Below are 19,520 nucleotides of genomic sequence, written 5' to 3'. Positions count from 1 at the left end.
AGCAGAGCAGGAGAGATCCTGAGTAGTGACGTGGCAGGGTTTTAAAGCAATGGGGAGCTGGGGCTTTACAGACTACATAGGAACAGACTCAGGATTGGTTTATGCAAGTGGCAATTATGTTAGTAACTTTTAATTGGCTAGCGTTAGTTGGGGGTTACAGTTAAATTTTTTAGGCAGGCCTGGACAAGTCCCAGGCTTTGTCCTTGAGCTGCCATGGACACTGGCTGGCCTAGCAGTACTGACTGTGGGTGTTGACTCAGGGGCCCAGGCTCTGTCCTTGAGCTGCCATGGAGGCTGACTGACCTTGCACATTCACAGTGACCCATGCACGTAGCTCTAAGTTGGTGAGGGGTCCAACACAGTAAACAATTGGCTGAACTTTGAGCAGTCAGAGTACATGCAGAAAGGGAGCTGCTGCAAGGACTGTGTCTTTTGTTCATAGCCCTCCCAGAAAATGCTTGCTCAAGTCTCAGGAAACTGAAATTGAGGCCTGATCTCTGAGAAAAGACTGAGCAGCCTGCTTGGTGTCTGCTTGGTCCTTTCAGCTAGTGTGGCTGAGGATGGAACCCACAGAAGTAAATGGGGCATAGAAACATTGCTTCTAGAAACTTCAGCTAATGAAGACTTTCTGACTTTGTGGGTGGCCTCCCTAAGATGAACCTGGTAAGTCAGTGACCAGAATGCAGCATAAATAAGGGGGCACCTGGATTTGAACCAGGGACCTCTTGATCTGCAGTCAAATGCTCTACCCCTGAGCTATACCCCCACTGGTACCAGTGTGCCCAGTTAATAAATTTCATCTGTGTGGTAATATGGTTTGACTACAAAGTTAAATTACAGTTACACTCAGACCTACTTTCCAGAAGCAGCCAGACCTGACTGGTGAGATGCCTTCCTCAGCTTTGCAGCTTTCCTGGCCCATCCTTCATCAGCACCATCAGCCAAGGAAATGGAGAGGAGCAGGAGGAAATGCAGACCTGAGCCCATTTCACACTGCTGTCCCTGGTTAGCTCCTGAGCTGGACAAGTGCCTTCCACCTGGGCCCCCAGACTCCCCTCCCCTTCTTCCCTGAAGACAGAATGGCTGCCTCTCAGAGCCTCTCACAGTGCCCTAACCTGCACCATCAGCAGCAACACTGCAGGATCCCTCTCTCCTGGTACAGCAGCTGAGCCAGGCTTTAGCCTTTGAGGATGAAGCAAGTGAGCAGTGGGCTCTGGAGGGGAAGAAGCTCATGTGGGAAATGTCTACCCCACACAGACAGCCTGGTTCTGGGATTTGTCTCCTTAGTTCTGACCACATGTTCACCAGAGAACCCTGGAGGGAGATAATTTATTGTTCGGCTTTCCTTTCTGGTCCCTGGACAATGGCTGTCTGTATGGCTGCTGTGCCCAGAAAATTCAGACAAATTCTCCACCATAGTCTTTGCTTTCTCTTTAAAAACCCATCTGAACTAGATATATGCAGGAAGAATGGAGACACTTAATAAGAACAGAAGGGACATGGAGCATGTAGGAAGAGATGGGAGGCGGCCGTCCATCTACATGATGGGCTGGCCTGCAGAAGGTATGGCATTGTTATTTGTTTTTTTACTCTTTTCTCTTTTGGGGGGTCTGCCACATAGCTCCCAAATAAATAACACACAGAGTCTTTATTACTTATGAATGCCCGGCCTTAGCTTGGCTTAGTTTCTAGCCAACTTTTCGTAACTTTTGCCTCTGGGCTTTTTCCATTCTCTTACTTCTGTAAATCTTACTCTTACTCCATGGCTTGCTGTGTGCCTGTGTGGCTGGACCCTGGAGTCTCCTCCTTCTCTGGCTACTTCCTTTATTCACTCCTCCATCTCTTTTCTCCCAGATTTCTCCTTCTATATATTCTCTCTGCCAGCCCTGCCTATCTCTCTCTCTCTCTCTCTCTCTCTCTCTCTCTCTCTCTCTCTCTCTCTCTCTCTCTCTCTCTCGCCTTGCTATTGGACATTCAACTCTTTATTAGACCATTAGGTGTTTTAGACAGGCACAGTAACACAGCTTCACAGAGTTAAACAAATGCAACATAAACAAAAGTAATACACCTTAAAATAATATTCCCCAACAGCGTGTCCCAGATTAAAGGTAGATCTTCCCATGTCAAAAGATGCAGATTAAGTGTCACTTCAGACGATTTATTTAAGGAAAAACCCCTCAGGGCTGGAGAGATGGCTTAGGGGTTCAATCCCCTGCACCACATGGCAGCTCACAACTGTCTGTAACTCCAGTTCCGCGGGATCTGACACTCTCACACAGACTTACATGCAGGCAAAACACTAATCAGTGCTCGTAACGTAAAAATAAATTAAAAGAAAGGAAAGAAAAGAAAAAAATCCTCTCAGGTGTACTCAGCTATTTGCATTTTGTTTGTTCTAGATGTAGAGAAGTTGATAGCCAGGAATAGTTATTACAGTGTTCCTGTCCTTCCCTCCATGAATCCTCCCCAGGATCCTCATCCAGTGCCCCAGCCTAATCTGGCCACCCCTGCCTACCCCTAACCTACAGGCCCTTCCCCCATCACTCCATCCTCCCTGCCCAGACAGATAATGCACATACTGTACTGGGGTCTAGCTGGGTTGGTCTTCTTGATCTTCCCTTCCACACACCCTCCCTCAAGCTCCAGGCTTGGACCAGAACGTCCATCCTACACATCACCCCCCTGTGTCTACCTGACTTCATTCCATCTAGGCCATCTCATCCTTTATGCCCAACCTGGCTCACACATCCTGTGTCTGCCCCTACTTGCTCTGTCCATATCAGACATAGAACTAACCAAAGAAGTCCACATGCCCAGACCTCATCGCAAAGTATAAACAATATGAAAACTCAAGGCAGTAGCTGCCCACCCAACAAAAATACCCACCAGTTAGTTCTATAGTAATGTTCACCAAGGAGAACTGCCTGGGAGGACCCTCAGGACACAGAATTTTAAATTACAATCACAAATTTTGTGAGGCAGCAAGAAGACCCTCACCAGAGGCAGCCCCTCTACAGACTTCCCAGCCTCTAGATCTGAGCGATGCACACTTCTGATTATCGAAAATTCCCCATGGCAGAGCCCACCACTACAACATCACCAAAGGGACAAAGGCCCCAGCCTCACCTCATTCCTGAACCAAATGTCACATCAGCTCAACATTTCTTCTTGAATGTTTAGTGAGCATCTCAAATTTAGCATTTCCCAAACCACACTGATCCTCTTCCCAAACCTTTTCTTCTTCAAGTCTTTCCTCCTCTTTAAGCAACCACTCTAGCCTTCTAGTTGTCCAGTTATCTAAACTAAAATGGGGAGTTGGCATACCTCATACCCAGTGCACAGATCCATTGGCAAGCTCTAGGCACTTCACATACAGGCTTTGGGGAAACTGGCCACACCCTCTTTCCACTGGAGATTGAATAAAGAGGTTTCACCTTATCTGACACAAGCGTGTCTTAGTAGGAGTTTCTGCTCCTCATCCTTTCCTGTGTGGAAGTGATACTTCCACATATGAAGACAAACACTCAAGACCACACAGGACAGGGAGATAGAAGTCCACATAGAAGAAAATAGCTTGAAATTGTGCTCGATGAACCCAGCTAGACCTGGTACATCATTTCTTCCATGCAGACTCTATATCCCAGCACATGGTAGGGAAAGGAATGTGGGGTTCCGATACCAAGGTTATGTACAAAAGCAGTCAGTACAGAGTATAGCTGGATTTGAACCACAAACCTCTTGATCTGCAGTTAAATGCCCTAACCCTGTACTATTACCCGTGTGGAGGAATGGTACTTAGCTAACAATTTCTTTTGTGTGGTAACACTCAGACCTGTGAAGTTAAAATGTCGAGAAGCTGCTAGACATAACTAGTAAGATGGGTCCCTCCGCTCTACCGCCTTCCAGGCCTGTCCTGGAATGAGTACCTCAGCCAAGGACGAGGAAAGAAGCATCCTGCAGACCAGAGCCCATTTCACACTGCTGTCCTGGGTTAGCTCCTGAGCTGGCCAGCTTCTCCTGCTTTGGCTCCCAGACATGCCTCCTCTCCTTCCGTGAAGACAGAATGTGCTGTCATGCAGATGTTTTCAGTGCTTTAGTTGGCCTGTGCACCAATGACACTCCAGACTCCCTGTCTGCCCTGGGAGAGCAGCTGAGCCAGGCCTCTGGCCTCCGAGGTTGAAGAAGTGTGCAGTGGCGTTGGCACAGGAGAAAGCAACTCAGGTTTCATCCACCCTAGACGGAAAAGCTGGCTTTCCTGATTGTCTCCCCAAGCCTGACCACTAGTGTCCAAACTACTGTGTATGGCAAGAAGAGACTGAGAATACTTTAGGGTTAGCAGTTACCATCTGCTCCTGGGAAGCTGGCTCTGTGTACAGCTATCTTCTCTGACCCTAAGAACTGCCCATCACAACCCTTACCTACTCTCTGAGAGTTCGATAGTCTCAGAAATTACAAATATACAAACAGATGAGCTAGATACTAAGAATAAAAGGGACATTCAAACTACAGAAAGAGGTAGGAGGCAGTTATTCATCTACATGACATGTTCAAGGGTTGGCCTGTAGCTTCCGATTCTACCAAGGACCATAATGAGAATAAATGAAAGAAAAGTAAAACTGAATATAATCAATAACACATATGAGTAAAACAATATACTAAAAGAAATAGTAATTAAACAAAAAAAAACTAAAACTAAAACAAAACAGTGAACAGGAGATGTCCAGACTTGAACACGGGAAGTCAATGACGGAAGCCAGATGCTCTGCCCCTGAGCTATACCCCACTGCTCTGCTCTGAGAGTCTACTAACCACCTTTTATAGTCACAGCCATACACAGCATCCCCATATAAGACAAAGTTTCTATTTATCTCTAGTGAATTAGTAGGACTAGTACAGAATTCTTCCCAATGCAACCCAAAAAGATCCTTCTCCAGTCTTCAGTGTCCTCAGCTCTACCCTGCTCATGTCTTCACATCCCTTCTTCAGGCTGTAGGAACAGCAGACTTATGTAATACCACAGGGGCTCTAGGAGCTCCTCATGTCATACACCACAAAAACCTCAGTTGGAAGGTACTGTGCCTAACTTTTTTTTTTTCTGAGACAGAGTTTCTCTGTGTAGTTTTGGTTCCTGACCTGGAACTCACTCTGTAGACCAGGCTGGCCTCGAACTCACAGAGATCCGCCTGGCTCTGCCTGCCGAGTGCTGGGATTAAAGGCATGTGCCACCACCACCCGGCCTGTGCCTAACTTCTTTGAGACACCTGCAGTGCCTACATCTGAGCACAACCCTCCAGCCTGAGGGTCTGCGCATTCCCTGGTCCTGATTGGACAATGAAGGAGTTCTGAGAACCACCATGAAGACGCCATAGAACCAGAACCACAAAGCACCTCTATGGAGACAACACTACTGTGATCTTTATCCCTACTTCATGAATGTGTTCACAGTATTTATATCAAAACAGCTTTCGCAATTATTTTTCAAGGGTAAATATTGCTTTTAAAGTTTATCATTTAAAAAAAAAACCTCTCTCGCCGGGCAGTGGTGGCGCACGCCTTTAATCCCAGCACTTGGGAGGCAGAGGCAGGCGGATCTCTGTGAGTTCGAGGCCAGCCTGGGCTACCAAGTGAGTTCCAGGAAAGGTGCAAAGCTACACAGAGAAACCTTGTCTCGAAAAAAAAAAGGAAAAAAAAAAAGCCTCTTAATTCTTTGTGTATCTCTCCTGTCACCTAGAGACAGCCACGTTTCATAGTTTGGATTGTTTCTTCTAGACTTTGAGTCTTGTGGAAGGAAATAGATAAAATCAGTGTGATATGCTTTGTCTAAAATAACCAGGCTTAGAAATCACTAACACACTTCTGTAGGAAAGAGTTTTAATTCATGTACTCCCTCTATTCTCATTTTCCAGAGGTATTTATTTATATCTCAACTTTAAGTTGAATTGTCTTTGTTTTTCTTATGATTAGTTAAGAGTGCTCATAGCTCGTCTATGCCAAGAACTAAGATATGTGGGAGGACTTTGTTTTCCTGGAGTTAGGAATAGCTTCACGTTCTACTTAGCTTTAACTGTCAACCTGACACAATCCAGAGTCATCTGAGAGGAAGCTTCAGTTGTGGGTTGCCTGTATCAGATTGGCCTCCATCTTTCTATGATTGTTATTAGTTTTATTTTAAATTTATTTTAATGATGTATACACTTCTGTGTCTGTGTATGCATTTTGTGCAGGTGCCTGCAGAAGCCAGAACAAGGCATCAACTCCCCTGGAGCTGGAGTTACCGGCCACTGTGAGTTGCCAGATGTGGTGCTGAGAACCAAACTCAGATCCTCTCCAAGAGCATTATATACTCTTAACTGTTACAGTGTCTCTCCAGTCCCTCGGGAGCTGTATTTACATATCTTAGTTTTAAACACTAATTTTAAAAATCTGTTAATTTACTTTTCCCAGAGAACCAAATTATCCAGAATTCAATAGCTGACTCCTGGTGCACTCTCATCTATTTTAAATGGCCTTCCTCCTGCTTGCAGCTTAGAAGAAGTATCTTATTGCACTGTAAATCTAGGGAAATTCTCACTAGAGAATTTCATGTAGTGTTCAACCTCTTTAGCATGCAGTAACCTAAACTTTCATTACATGCCTTTATTACAGCATGCACTTCACAAGTGTTCATCTTTTTATTCTTAGTATGCTGATTGTTTTGTTGTTTTTCTTGTTCTCAGCTTGACACAAATCTAGACCTATCGGGGAAGGTGGAATCTCAACTGAATAATTACCTCCAGTGGATTGTCCTGCATGCTTGTCTGTGGGGCATTTTCTTGATTAAGGATTGTTGTGGAAGGATCCAGCCCAGTGGGGAATATGCCACCACAGGGAAGGTTGTTCTGGGTGCGACAAAGTAAGCTTAGTAAGCCAGGAGGAGCTGGGCAGTAAGCAGCGTCCTTTGTGGATTCTGCTCCAGCTCCTTTCTCTAGGTTCGCCTTGGTTGTATACAGTGGTCTGTGACTTGGTATGTGCAACCCAAATACATGCTTTCCTCCTCCGCTGCTTTGTGTTCAAGATCTTTATCACAGCAGTGGAAAGCTGACTATAACCATAGTTATAAAAATTCTGGCCGGGCGGTGATGGCGCTAGCCTTTAATCCCAGCACTCGGGAGGCAGAGCCAGGCGGATCTCTGAGTTCCAGGCCAGCCTGGTCTACAGAGCGAGTTCCAGGAAAGGTGCAAAGCTACACAGAGAAACCCTGTCTCAAAAAAAAAAAATAAAAAAAATAAATTCTGAATGCATAGTCTCATGTGTTTTAGCATTAATAATTCTAATGCACTTATCTTCCTTCATTTCTCAAATCTTTGTAAATCCATATATGATGTCTGTAATATTTTATTTTTTGTAATTTTAATACCAATTTTCTATAAGTAGATCTTCTTACAAAAAAATCTGCTAATTTACTTTTACTTTTGTCTTTTCAATACACTTTATTGTTTGGAAAATTACTGCAATATTTTCTGTATTTTACTTCTTCCTTCTTTAATTTCTAAGAGTTATTTTTTTTTTGTTCCATAGGGGGCCACTTTACATAGGATCCTCTTCATGTTCCATACGTGTTGTACTCCCCATCTTTCAAATACCAGTTTCTTTGAAGCTCTCCTCCTTGTCTGGTCAATTAACAGGTAGACCAGCCATCTGGAGATCTCCCCAAATAGCAATTGAAAACAGACACTCTCTTTTCAAAATTCTTAACATAATAAAGACAAGACAAAGAAGCTGGCTGCACACAAGAATGCGAGAATGTATGCAAGGAAGGCTGTTAGAGATAAATGTTGGAATTAGAAGTGAACAGAAACTCCGGTGGCATGGAGCCAATGTCTGTAGGGGAACAATCAAACTATTGATCAGGGTGGACATCAGTGAACTCCCGCTTTGGGAGAAGGACCATAGGCTCCAGTCCTAAAGCTTCCTCAATGAGTTTAGGAACCACAATCAGGCTACTCAGAAGCCTGTGCTGGAGCCTGAGAAACTGCAATGCCTGCAAGCCAGGACCAACCAGGGCCTGGCTGGCTGCTCCAAGATGACTTCCAAGCCCTCTCAGCGGTATCACAGAATTTAAGACTCATCTTTCTGTAACTTGGGGATTTTCTCCTGTGTTATTTACTCTTCTCCTAGCTGTGACCAATTATCTTCAAAAGCAAATTAGGGAAGGAAGGGGTTATTTTGGCTCATGGTTGTAGGAGAGGCGGCTTTTCATGGCAGGGATGCACGGCGGCGGCGGTAACACAAGGTGGGCACATTGGCCCCACAGTCAGGACGCAGAGACTTAATTGCTAGTGCTCAGCTTGCTTTTTTCCTTTTCCCTTTCATATTCGGTCAGGAAACCAAGCCATGGAGTGGTTCTGCTCACGTTCAGGATGAATCTTCCCTCCTCAGATAAACCTCTCAGAACCCTAAGACACACCCAAGATGAGCCTCCTTGGAGACCGTAAATCCAGTCAATCCGACAACAGAAATTAACCATCACACCACGAAGTCTCGGTTTCATTTCTTTCTTTACATTGTCTATCTCAGGCATTGGTTCACAGTAACAGAAACCTGAATAACACCTAAGTTGTACACAGAAGATATTCCAGCTTCTCTCTATCATTGGGGAATCCCACCATGAACGCTGGACTTCTGTTGTCCCTTGACACCTCTCCCGGAGGTGTAGTGTTGCTTTAACGTGTGTGAGGTGGGGGGGCGGGGTGTTCTGTCCCCAAAAACTCTTACAAGTGGTAAAAATTTCAGATTGATAATCCTGAGTTATGAATCTACTTAACAGGTAGGAGCTAAATTTGTCACTCCAGGAGATCATTGGTGTCCCTTGTGGTGTGGGAGAATGGGAAGAGGGAGAAAGGGTGCCATTAGACAGCTAAGCTTCTCAGGCCCCAGCTCAGACCTAGCAAATCAGAAAGTCTGAGATGGGACCAAAGTCCAAGCTGCACCCATCATCACCCCCTTGGATCATTCTTAAATCCACACGTACTCAGCAACCTTCAATGTACACTTCCATACTGTATTCCTGAAAGAAAAAGGCCAGAACAGAAAGTCTCCCTGTGTCCACAGGATGCTTAGTAACTAACATGTTCATGTTCTGAAACCACATTTAGAGTTCTGGAGCTGCCCATTGCCCCAGCTCAGGAGATTAGACTACGCTCTTTGCCCATCAAGTCTAGTCGGCCTCTCTCCCACTACTCTTTATTACATTAAGTATGTATAGGGCACTATCCTGGGGTGGGGGGACCTAGATTTGAACCAGGGACCTCTTGATCTGTAGTCAAATGCTCTACCCCTGAGCTATAGCCCCAATAATTTGGTGAGTGCCTAACAAATACCTTTTCAGCTGTATTGCAATACCCATACCTAAGGGTGTGGGCAAATGAGTGGATGTTTGTTATTCATCTGAGTGCCAAGGAAGCCCATGGGTGACGTGCATCATGTTGTTTTCTAAAAGTACAATGCAGATATGCACTTACCCACCATCCACTCACTGATGGAGGGGAAGGCACGTCACATAAGCTCTGACATGCACAGCTGCAGTTATTCCAAACGGGAACAACTGATGTAGTTACTTAAAGAAAAAAAGAGTCAAAGTCAAGAAAAATGTTAAAGAACACAAATACCTCGTCTTTGCAAAAACAAGACATTTTATTTCTTAAAACAAAACAAACAAACAAACAAACTCATGGAAGAGAGAGTCCGAGTCACTTCAGGTTGAAGATAGACACTACAATGAATTGACCTCACAAGGGAAATAGTAAAACAAAGCTGGCAAAGCTGGTTTTTAAGATTGATTTATTTTGATATACTGTGTATGAGTGTTTTGCCTGCATGTATGTGCGGTGCCCCAGAGGCCAGAATAGAGCATCCTATCCTCTGGAACTGGAGTGACAGTTGTTACCCACGATGGGAGGCACACCTGGGTCCTCTGGAAGTGCACCCGTGTGCTGTTAACTACTGAGCTGTCTCCCAGGCCCACTTACAAAGTTCTTGTGTATATAGTGCTATTATTAAATGCTCAAAATATAAAGAAACACAGTCTGGATTTCCCTCCCTGGGTTTATAGTAAAGTATCCAATTCCTTTGTATTTCTCCTCTCTCTCTCTCTCTCTCTCTCTCTCTCTCTCTCTCTCTCTCTCTCTCTCTCTCTGTCTCTCTCTCTCTCTCTCTCTCTCTCTCTCTCTCTCTCTCTCGTGTGTGTGTGTGTGTGTGTGTGTGTGTGTGTGTGTGTGTGTGCCGATGGTGCGCCCCGCAAACATGGTGAAGGATTCCTAAAATTTACAGCACTTTCTTCAAGAAACATGTGTCAAGCATCAACCTCCACCCCCCCCTCCCCAAAGCAACATGGTCCAAGAAGATCGTCCAGAATGTTATCTTTGAGATATGAGTAAGAGCCGGGCGGTGGTGGCACACTCCTTTAATCCCAGCACTCAGGAGGCAGAGCCAGGCGAATCTCTGAGTTCGAGGCCAGCCTGGTCTACAAAGTGAGTTCCAGGAAAAGCGCAAAGCTACACAGAGAAACCCTGTCTTGGAAAAAAAAAAAAAAATAGATACGAGTAAGGAGAGATGGCTCAGAGCACTTGCTGCTCTTGCGGATGGCCTTCATTCAATTCCCGGCTCACAACTGTCACTAACTCCAGTCGCTGGGGGTCCCACGCACCGCACACACGGGTGGCACACAGACATACAGGCAGGCCAAGCACCCATACTCACAAAATACGGTTTTAAAAAGTGCGGGGGTGGGGGGGAGCAAAGACAAGCAAGTATGGTTCAGCGGTTAAGAGCCTGTGCGTTCTCGGCACCCACCAACAGCAGCCTACAAACGTCTGTGACCCCCGCACCGAGCTCCGCAGGCACCGGATGCACAAACACACAGGCTTGACTGGCATCATCTGCTTTCAGGTTCCAAAATTCGTTGTTGAGCTCTTGCGGCCCCACCTCACCCCGGCCAGATACAAACTCTGAGGACCTGCCTTCCTAAAGCGAGCAGGGACTCTGGGAAATCGAACCCAGGTACCCGCGCTTGCAAGCCGACTGCTTTACCCACTGAACCATTCCCCCCAGGTCCATCTCATGCTCTCTTTGTACTGTTTTGAAGGCATCTGAGCTATACTTTGCTTTTTCAGACAAGGTCTCACTGTAGCCTTGGCTGGCCTGGACTTCTGATCCTCCTGCCTGCCCCTCCTGGGTGCTGGCATCACAGGTGTGCACCACACCACACCTAGTTTTGTGGGTCAGTTTTACTAAGTTATGTTTTACACCGAGTTTGAATTTTTCTGTGACAAATTTTTTGATGTATTGGCATCACGTTGTTCATAACGTCCCTCGTTGATCTCTCACAGTCTCCAAACTCTGAGGCACTCTCTCATAACTTCTAACATATGCTCTGAGGTCTCCATTTATTTTCTCTTGGTCAATCTTTTTGTTGGGTTATCGATTTACTAGCTTATTATTGGCTTATTTTATTGATAAACTTTGTGTTTGTTGATCCTATCTATGAACACTTAACTTCTGTTCTTACTCGTACTGTTTGATTTCTTTTATATTCAGTGGATTTAATTTGGTTCTTTTTCTACTTATGTTTTGTTGGTTTTTCAGTCTACCTTTCTCATACCAAACCCAGGTGCTCTGCAAGAGCAGGAACTTCTCTTAACCAGTAAGCCATCTCTCTAGCCACTTTCCAAACATTTTAAATGGTTTCCTCATTTTTGTTACTGACGTCTAGTTTATTCTACATCAACAATGTACTCTTACAGCTTAATCTTTTTTTTAAGACAGAGTTTCTAGGACAGCCTTGGCTGTCCTAGAACTTGCTCTATAAACCAGGCTGGCCTCAAACTCCCAGAGACCCACCTGCCTCTGCCTCCTGAGTGCTGGGACTAAAGGTGTGAGTCACCACCACCTGACCAGCTCAGTCTTCTGAATGCTGCCGAGGCTGACTGCGGGCTCAGCATTTGTCAATTTGGGTAAGTGTTCTATCTCTGTACACTGAAATGGAATTGTCTTTCCAATTGTTGTGTATCATCTTACATTTGGAAATTAAATAGAATTAATTGTGACTTTCAACTCTTCTATCTTTGCTGATTTTTCCTCTACTTGTCCTATCAGTTATATGAAGTTGTTAAAATCACCCAGCATAACAAACCATTTGAATGTTTTTTCTTTTAGTTCTCTTAATTTTAGCTTTTATATGTCTTTGAGGCTATGGCATTTATGCATTAACACTTAAATATGGGGTCATCAAGATGGCTCAACATCCAACGGCACTTGCCACCAACCTTGATGACGTGAGTCCAACCCCAGGGACCCACATGATGGACGGAGAAAACTGACTCCTGAAAGTTGTCCTCTGACCGAACACATGTGCCATGGTGGGAGACATACATACATATGTGTGCACACACATAATAAATGTAATTTAAAAATAAAACAAGTATGCTATATATTTCTACTGTACTGACATTGGTCATGTTATGTTATTTCTCTGAGAAATTTCTAAGGAAGTTTCTTTCTTAGATTACAGTATGCAGGATAGAAGTATAATCTCAGCTACTTTCTTCTTATTCTGATTGCATGCTGTGCATTGCCCTGTCACTTCCTGCTGCTGCTTGCTGTGCTGGCAGCTTGGTTGTCAGGACCTCTCTTCCTGGGAAGCTGGAGACTCCAATCACCCTCTCCGTGTGTCTCACCTGGACTTTTCTTCTTACCTCCTGACCTCTGCTACCCTTCCCTCAAAGCAACTGTTCACACAGCTCCTAGGGAAATCTTGTCAAATGTCTATTCCATATTTCATTCTCAGCTCCCAATGCAGTTACTTCCCAGGCTCTAAACCAATGGTGGTTTTTATTTGATATTTATTATTTTATGTCCCTGTGTGTTTTGCCTGCATTGTATGTCTGTGAACTACTTGAATGCCTTATCCCTGTGGCAGTCAGAAGACGATGTTGGATCCCCTGGAATTAGAATTATAGATGATTATGAGCCACCATGCCGGTGCTGAGAACCAAACTTTGAACCTCTTCGAGAACTGCCAAGTCATCTCTCCAGCCCCCGACTCATCCTCTTAATGTTGATTTGCACACCACTAGACGATGAGATCCATAGGGAAGGACTGTGGCTTTCAATCTTCTGCTCACCCCTGAGCTGTTAGTGCTGGACCAACCAGTGACCATGCATACCTGTCTACCTGGGTCAGTGATAATCTCAGATAGTCTTTTGCCCATATGAGCATAAAAAGTGTCCCACTTTTCCATATTTGGGGCTCAAACTCTACCTCCCAATATCTCCCAGCAATAAGTACCATAAAAAAAAATCTTTAAACTACCAGAATCCCTGTGTCTGGGGTTAGGAGATGCATGCTTCTTGACTCTATGCCTGCCCTGAACACCTAAGACCTGCTAGAAGAGCCAGTAAGAACTCCATATAAACTTGACTAATCCTGTTGAGTGGGTTTGTCTGTATCCAAGCTACAGAGGACTGAGTGTCCCTGTAAAGCAGTCTTAATTTCTGACTAGCCTTTGATGTGACATCTTTCTCCCACTCTAAGTTATAAAGCAATGTTGTATTGACAATGAGGTCATCAAAAATTGATGACTCAACCATCAGCCTTATAAAACTTCAAAATCTCCTGTAAATATGAGTCAGGATCTGAGTAATTAGCTTGTCTCTATTACAATTATTAATGTCATTGCTGGGGCGCATTGAACTCTTTCACGGTGGTGTTCCTAAACTACAAGATGAGAAACTCAACTTTTTATACTTTGGCCACTACTCTCAAAAGTCATGGAGAACTTAGTCATTATGTGACTTTTCCTGGGAAGATGTGAATAAATGTCTATCCACCCCACAGAGTACACCAAAGAAACTCTTCTACCGGAGTCTAGCTTGGTGAGCCAGTGAGTTTATTGGGGTTCCACATAGGACTCAGAGGAAGCTGCATTCCTGGCGATCCTTGCTCACCTTGCCTTCAGCATCATCAGAGAGTGCCCCTCCCCCACCACTGCTTACTGCTTTTCTCGACCTGGGGAAGGGGCCTATCCATCTTGTGGCTTTGCAAGCCTCCTGGGTCTTGTAGTTTCATTAGCTTCCAGAGTCTTGTGGGTCTCCATCCTCTGAGAAGGATTATTTTAATTTGGAGCTTAAATGACGTCAGTTATAGGAAATTTAATAATCTTAGTTACTGAAATTTAAAAATAAACACAAACTGGTACTTCTTTCATATGTCTGGATTTTCTCGTATTTGAAGTTTACTTAAAGACAGGCCCACCTGGTTACTCTTTCAAGACATTCATCCTCTATGCAGGAGCAAAGTGAGCCCTTTTCTGTCCTGGAAAGCTCAGGCCTAAGGCCAGTCAACCTGTGGAGGAAGTCTGGAGCTCTTCTATTCCTGGGGAATGCAGAGGCCCTGGGATGGACCACCCTCTAAGCAGGTGCCAAACTGTACTCAAACTCTGAGTCAACCCATCACAATAACTGTGACTACAGACGGTTCTAGGGAACAAAAGGCAACCGTGGACCTTAGTTTTTTGTTTTTTGTTTTTTGTTTTTTTTTCACACATGCCATATGTCCATCTCATCCCTGGTTCAAAGTCACATCAAAATCTTACCTCCAGGTGGTCCAAGAGTGATGTCATCATGATGAAAATTCCACAACATCTCAGAGAGCTGTTTCTCGGGCTGAAGCTTGGGCCCTCTCTAAGACAGGTATCCAGAGCATTTAGTGATGTGGGAACAAGAGAAGGCTTTTTCCTTTTAAGAATGATTTTTCATTTTCTGTCTGTCAGTGTGCCTGTATGTATGTCTGTGCACTAGTGACAGATCCCTTGGAACCAGAATTACGGATAGTTGCTAGCTGTCATCTGGGTGCTGGGAATTGAACCTGGGCCCTCTGCAAGAACAAGTGCTCTTAATCACTGATGAGCCATCTTTCCGGCCCAAGAGAGGGCTCTTGAAGCAGCGTATCGTTGATCTTTTTCCAGCTGTCAATAAATCAAACAAAAGTTTTTTATTACATGTATTTATATATTTATTTATTTGCTCTGTGTGTGTGTGTGTGTATACATGCACACACCCAAGCACACACACTCACGTGCCACAGCAGCACGTGAAGGTCAGAGGACAGCTTGTGGGAACCGGTTCTCTCCTACCATGTAGGTTTCAGAGACTGGAGCTCAGTGGGCAGACCTAATGGCGGGTGCTCTAAACCACTAAGCAATTCCTCTAGACCAAAATAATCTTTTAAAAATCTATAATTTTATTACTTTATGTGTATGTTGTGTGTGTGTGTGTGTGTGTGTGTGTGTTTCTTTTGTTTTGAATATTTGGTTTTGCCTGCATGGATGTCTGTGCCTTGATGCCTGGTACTTGTCTCTGAGGTGAGTGGATTTGCTTCTCTGCGCACTTCCACTTTGCTAGAAGGGAATGTAAGAAACCTCACGCTGTGAGCTACCATAGGATGCCAGGAATCAAATCTAAGTCATCTGGCAGACGAGCCTGTGCACTCAAATACTGAGCCATCTCACCAGTAAGTCATATGTCCAGAGCTTCCCCCCAACAATCTTTTAAAACTCAAACAAGCATGGAGTTTTATAAAGGAGACTCCAAGATTTACATGGATTGTTGCAGTGTGACACATCTGGGCCCTGAGGACAGATGGCAACTTTTTAAATATGTTATATTTATTTATCTTATTTTAAGTGTATAAGTGCACATATATGTATGTGCACCACTTGTGTGTCTGATGCCCAAGGAAGTCAATATAGGATGTCAGATTCCCTGGAACTGGAGTTAGAGATGGTTGTGAACCAGCATACGTGTGCTGGGATTCAAACCTGGGTCCTCCCCAATAGCAACAAGTGTTCTTAACGGCTGGACCATCCCTCCAGGCCCTATGTGCTCACTTTTCCAGTGCATAGAATTTTAGTTATAAAATGTGTGCTAGGTACACAGCCACAGACATCCCAGCCCAGGTCCCCCAGATCCCTAGAGTTTGGATATCGGATGTCCACTAAAAGCCGTGGAGCTAAAGGTTTGGCCCCAGAGTGGTGTTACTGGAAAATGGTGGAGCCTTTGAGAGGTAGGAACCAGCTGGAAATTTTAAGGTCAAAGAGTATTGTGAACCCCAGCTCCCTCCTCACTCCGACTTCCCAGCCATGAGGTGAGTGGATTTGCTTCTCTGTGTACTTGCACTTTGCCTAAAGCAGGGAGTCTTCCCAGTCACAGAGAGGAACTCTTAAAACTGTGAGCCAAATGACGGGAGAGGTGACTCAGCTGTCAGAGTGCCTACTACTCTTGCAGAGGACCAGAGTTCGGTTCCCAGGACCTGTAACTCCAGTTCAGGGGATCTGACACCCTCTTCTAGTGTGCATGTGCGTCACACACACACACACACACACACACACACACACACATACACACACACACACACACACACACATATATATAATATATACATATACATTGTGATATAGATATATATTCACACAAATGTGAACATACATACCTAAATAATAAAATTAATTAGGCCAAAATAAACTTTTCATTGTTCCTTGTATCAGGTATTTGGTAATAGCGACAGAAAGCTGACTGGTAGCCTATTTCCTCCATTGTTCAGGTTTTAGCCACACTGGCTGCCTCTCCTTTTTCTAAAATGCTCTGTCTCTTTTTGCCTCAAGTTTTCCCCAGGCGGACACCAGCTCCCACCATTATTGCCACCCTCTGGTCTGAAACTCTCTCTAGTAAAACTCTCTCTACTACTTGTCTATCCTGCAAGATCAGTTCACATTTTATCTACTCTGTAAAGTCTTGCCATTGGAAAAAAATGAGGAAACATTTTATTTATTTTTAAGTTTTATTTTACATGCATGGGTGTTTTGTGTGTGCACCTCGTGTGTGCTGTGGAGGCGAGGGGACAGTGTTGGACCCTTCCCAAATGGAGTCACAGATGATTGTGAGCTGCCACTTGGGCGCTGGGAACTGAACCCAGGTCCTCTGAGGCCAGTGCTCTGAACCACCAAGTAATCTCCCCAGCTCCAAGACATGTTTAGACACGTGCATCTCTTACATACTTTCTGAGCAGCTGTATGCTGTGCAGTTGGCTAGTCTTGAGAGATGAAGATAGGAAAGTGGTGGTTCTTCCATCCCCAAAGGCCAGAGCAAACAATGGGACACAAATTTGAAGAGGTCTGTGACGTTAAGGGGTTCTCACGCCCACAGCTCCCTTTGAAAGAAAGTAATTCAAGGTAATTCCCTCTGTAAAAAGTCACTGACAATCTGCGCTAAGTGCCTGACAGCGCTGCTCTGGCTCCCCACCTATTGAGGGCCTTGCTTTCAACTCTGCCTGCATTGGATGGCAAGAACTGACAGACTAGATTTCTCCCCCAGAATTCCTTTGGGGGACTCACAGATGTTCTCCTAAAACTGGGTAACACCCTATCTGGATGCTTGTGTCCTCGAGGAGGCAGAACCCATTCAGCAAGGGAGCAGTGGGAGGAACCGTCGGGCTAACACCATGGATCTAAGACCTCTACACCTCTTTGTCCTTTCTCTCTGAGCAGTTACCTCAGACAGGATGAAATGGACTGGCTGGCCAGAAACGGTGGTGTACCAGGCCTATAATCCTAGCACTTGGGAGACTGCAGAAAGAAGATCATGAGTTCAAGACCAGCTGGACTGGGAATTGGGCAGGGGAAGGAGAACTGTGAGAATAAAGCAAACAACCATGCAGAGTGACTAGCAACTGGGCCACCTTTCCTCCTCCTCCTCCTCTGCTTATTTTTCATTTTTTAGTTTTTCGAGTCAGGGTTTCTCTTGTAACAGAGCCCTGGCTGTCCTGGAACTCTGTAGACCAGGCTGGCCTCCTGAGTGCTGAGATTAAAAGGCCTACGCTGCCACCGCCTGGCTCACCACCAAAGCTTCTTAAACAGCAGGTACGGACTATACGAAGTTGAGGCTCATGAGACTCAACGGGGAGGATGGGGGTCCTGAAACATTGGGAAACAGTGAAAGGTCTCTGAAGGCATGAAGACAGAGTTAATTCAAAAATCAAATGTGCGGGACTGGAGACATGGCTCAGTGGTTAAGAGCACTGACTACTCTTCCAGAGGTCTTGAGTTCAATTCCCAGCAACCGCATGGTGGCTCACAACCATCTGTAATGAGATCTGGTGCACTCTTCTGGCCTGCAGTCAGAATGTTTATTATGTATGCTGTATACATAATAAACAAATCTAAAAATAAATAAATAGGTGGCTCATGCCTGTAATCCCACCACTATGGCAGAGACAGAGGCAGGAGGATTTCCACTATAAATTCAAGAATTCCAAGACAGCCTGGGCTCTGTGTCAAGACGCTGTGCCTAAACAAAACAAAAAATGAATCCCTGGTGCTTCTGGTATCATTTGCCTGTGTTGCATTGAACAACTGAAAATTGGGAACTGTCAACATACTGCACAGGTCATCACAGCACACAATACCAACAAACACTGCCTGGAACACCTTGGCTCAGACTTAGAAATACTGTTATATGAACTGCATTGCTTTGCCAGTTTTCTGCTTAGAAACATAATGGTTTACAGAAAATTAAGACTATTTATATTTATATGCTCATTGTTAATTAAAAAAAACTGATGGGTTGATAGCAGGGCAAGAAGAGATTGGGCAAGACAGCCTGACACAAAGAGAATGATGGGAAGAGAAAGGGCAGAGTGAAGGAACAGACACCAGCCAGATGCCGTGCAAGCTGGACAGGTAGAAAATGAAGTAATGAGCCATGAGCCACGTGACAAAGAATAAATAGAAATATGGGTTAATTTAAATGTAAGAGTTAGCTAGTAACAAGCCTGAGCTATGGGCTGAGCATTTATAATTAATATAAGCCTCTGAGTGATTATTTGGAAAGCAGCTGCCAGGACAGAAAACCTTCTTTCTACAATATTTTCCTACCATCATTTCTCAGTATGTAAGTTTCATACTGTATTATAGTATGTCTTTGGATTATTGTATATGTGAATGTTGGAAATTTAAAACTGCTGTTTGGAATGCTGACTTGAATTTCATTTAAAAAAAAAATCTAGCTGGGCGGTGGTGGCGCACGCCTTTAATCCCAGCACCCGGGAGGCAGAGCCAGGCGGACCTCTGTGAGTTCGAGACCAGTCTGGACTACCAAGTGAGTTTCAGGAAAGGCGCAAACCTACACAGAGAAACCCTGTCTCGAAAAACCAAAATAAATAAATAAAAATAAAAAAACTAAATGAATCTTGGCTTGAGATTAGGGGGAATTTCCAAAAATTTCTGAAATGGTTCTAAACAAAACTGCCATTCAATACTATCCACTTATGCAAAGTGGAGTTCTCAGCACTGAAAACTATAAAATCAAAATATTCAACCATCTGAGAAGCATGGAAGATGTTCCACATCCTATAATATCAATGTTCAGCCAAGACTTAATTTTTGCTGTTGCTGTATTTTGTTTATCTGTTTTCTAAGACAGGATTTTGT

At 44.4% G+C, this 19,520-nt stretch overlaps 1 protein-coding gene and 2 non-coding genes across 3 annotated transcripts in view; 1 reads left to right on the top strand and 2 right to left on the bottom strand.

Moving 5' to 3' along the window:
* Znf746 (zinc finger protein 746) overlaps window positions 1-19,520 on the top strand; it is a 279,080-nt gene that overhangs the window by 232,201 nt on the left and 27,359 nt on the right. The gene's annotated exons all lie outside the window — the stretch shown is intronic.
* On the bottom strand, window positions 695-766 carry Trnac-gca (transfer RNA cysteine (anticodon GCA)). Its single transcript has one exon. It is a non-coding gene; the product is annotated as a tRNA-Cys (tRNA).
* On the bottom strand, window positions 9,260-9,331 carry Trnac-aca (transfer RNA cysteine (anticodon ACA)). The gene has a single exon. It is a non-coding gene; the product is annotated as a tRNA-Cys (tRNA).

The sequence above is a fragment of the Peromyscus maniculatus genome, chromosome 3 (assembly GCF_049852395.1).
Source record: "Peromyscus maniculatus bairdii isolate BWxNUB_F1_BW_parent chromosome 3, HU_Pman_BW_mat_3.1, whole genome shotgun sequence".
NCBI lineage: Eukaryota > Metazoa > Chordata > Mammalia > Rodentia > Cricetidae > Peromyscus > Peromyscus maniculatus.
This window is presented reverse-complemented; position numbering and strand designations above follow the sequence as displayed.